We start from the raw sequence: 2,642 nt of genomic DNA, 5'->3' as shown, positions 1-2,642 counted from the left end.
TGACTAAGCCCCCAACACCACCACTACCACTTTACTTAGTTCAACTGCAGAACGGGGGAATAATTCATTTGTCCTCTGAGTCACGAGAATAGAGCAGTACGTTCTTTCCCTCAAGTACACTCCCACCTTTCCACAGTGGTAATAATGTGCGTAAGCACTTGAAAACGTTTAAAATGCTGTATATAAAAGTAACTTCCTTACTTTTATATTGCTATTGGCACTTCATAAAAACCTGTGTTTCTGGTGGGCTTCCGAGAGCCGTGCTCATAAATTAATGCTGGGAAGACCGATGTTATCCGATTTGAGTAAAATGGAAACGGGGAAAACCTGCTGAAGGACCCCTGTCTCCATTTAACATAGCTAAGCGCCCTGGTTGCTGAATTTCATTTATTTAGATCTGCTTTCTATGATGAAGACAGAGTGCAGGACCAGGAGAGGTGTGTTAAAAAAAAACACAGCCCAGTCAGAGCTTTTGAAAAGAGTGGCTGGGGCGGGGGGTTGCAGTGCAATGCAGCCAGCACTGCAGGAGTTAATGCAGCACTGGTAGCAGACAGTTTGGAATGTTCTGGGATGGGCCCTGCCTGAAGAACACGCAGTGTGGTTAGCCATGAAGTTGTCATGCGCAGAAGTGGCTTGCAGGGCAAAACCAGCACACGTCTGCAACAGGAGCAGTGAATAATCCATGACATTGTTAAACCCCATGCACTCAGCAGTCTCTGGGGTTCTGTCTAATTAAAGCTTCAAGGGAGTTCATATGAATATCCTGGGAGACTCAGGGAGGTCACTTTTCAGAGGGTGGGGGCCGAGGCCAGAGGCTAGGTTTTATCTTTAGTGTCTTGCTAGAAACACTAGGGTAGGGCTCTGTAGTGGGTTTTCCAGGATGCACGAAGAAGCTGGGAGCCCCTCTCAGCACTCGTTTGGCCTCTACACTTTAAAATGTGGACAAGAGGCCAGGGAGTTTGACAGCCTAACCATACAAACGAAATATCTGTGCAGGGCATGTAACCTTCCAGACCTCTAGACAGTAATTGTATGCCAGATTTTCCACTCAATGGACTCTTCATGTGACGGAGCTTCAAAGCAAGGCTGGAGTACATGATTAACTTCTGCTTTCCCTCAACCAGCAGAACACAGAGATTATTGCCACAGCAACACTTTAGTGCCATTTGAAGGCTTCAGCTGAGGGCAGGCATCTGACTTCTCTCATGTCCTGATGGTTTGGTAGCTGAAGCAGGATATGGGGAGTTCTTTAAACCATGATGCTGTGATATAGGAAAGAGATGGGAAGACGTGTTTGAAACCCTGACTGCTGTTATTAAAGCAGATAGACACTTCTTCGTCGCTAAATAACAGCCTTTTTCTCTCACTCTTTTTGTTTTGATATGCAAGCTAAAGCTTTGACCCTTTCCTGATAAGTGGTTGCTTGAAGGGGTGACTAGAGAGACTAGCACAAATTTAGTCAAGACAGTTGAAGAGTTTAAAAGTTGAATGCAATTAAAAAGCTAAATATTTGTTTTTCGTCTTCTTTGGGGATAGGGTTTGATCACTATTGTGCCAATAATGACACTGCCTGAGTTTAGTTTCTTACCCCTCATGTGGCATCCACCAGACACAGCTGAGGAAAACCCCAGGCTTCCTATGGTTGTGACTGTGTTTGGTCAAAGGACGAACTATACAGCAACCCCAAGTAAATATGCAAGAGCCTACCTCTAACAGAGGCCTCACTTTACCACTCTGACTGCTCTGTAAGGTCAAGACACCTCGGGTGAGACTGTAGGGTGACCAGCTATCTCAATTTTCCTGAGATTGAGGGGCTTCCCAGGACAAAGGTCTTCCATTGCTAAACCCAGAACATCCTCCCAGATAGTTAATCACTGTAACTTGGTTGTAAACTTTCTGTGAAATACCACTAACATTTTACCAGGTTCAAGACTAACAGAAAAGTTACTCGTGAAAAAAAGACTGAGTCAAATGCGTCCATCCTTTCCATTTCTCATGCCCAGAGGACAGTGTTTCATGAGGCTGGAGCCTAAACCTCATCTAATTCTAGTCAGCTTCCAAAAAGCTGAGGACTTTTCTCCTGTCTCCTTGTAATCAATTCACTGTCATCAGAAATATGTGACACCTCGAAGGGAGGGGAGGACATGTCTTGAAAACTGATCTGAGAAACTGTCCTGAAAATGATGCTGTAAAATGGAAATGAGACCTTTAGAAAGAGAGATGATGAGCATGAGAAATCAGTAAGCCTCGGGATGGAAACCGGAGGAAGAGGAGAGAGATGGTAGGCAGAGGGAATACAGCAGGTCAGTATCCCAAGACCAGGCTTAGAAATAAATGGTCCTTTGATCTACATTGGGAAGAAACTCAGTCTCAGAAATCCAGGTCCCTTTGGGTGAGTTTCTTCTCCCCAGAATTAAAGAGGAAGATGGCTGTGAGCCTCAGCAGTCCCCTGGGGTTCTTGTAAAGGCCTCTACTACAGTGTTAACACTGGTGGGAGCAGCTATGGAAAGCTGACATTTGGACAAGGGACCATCTTAAATATCCATCCAAGTAAGTGTAACAAGACACAGCAGCATACTGGAAATTCTGGAATTTCACCTTTGGTGTCAGGTTTGAGAGAAATGTATGTTGCCTGGGAACCA

Source organism: Pteropus medius, unplaced genomic scaffold (assembly GCF_902729225.1).
Source record: "Pteropus medius unplaced genomic scaffold, Ma_sr-lr_union100, whole genome shotgun sequence".
Lineage (NCBI taxonomy): Eukaryota > Metazoa > Chordata > Mammalia > Chiroptera > Pteropodidae > Pteropus > Pteropus medius.
The sequence above is the reverse complement of the archived record's forward strand: the minus strand, read 5'-3'. Positions refer to the sequence as shown.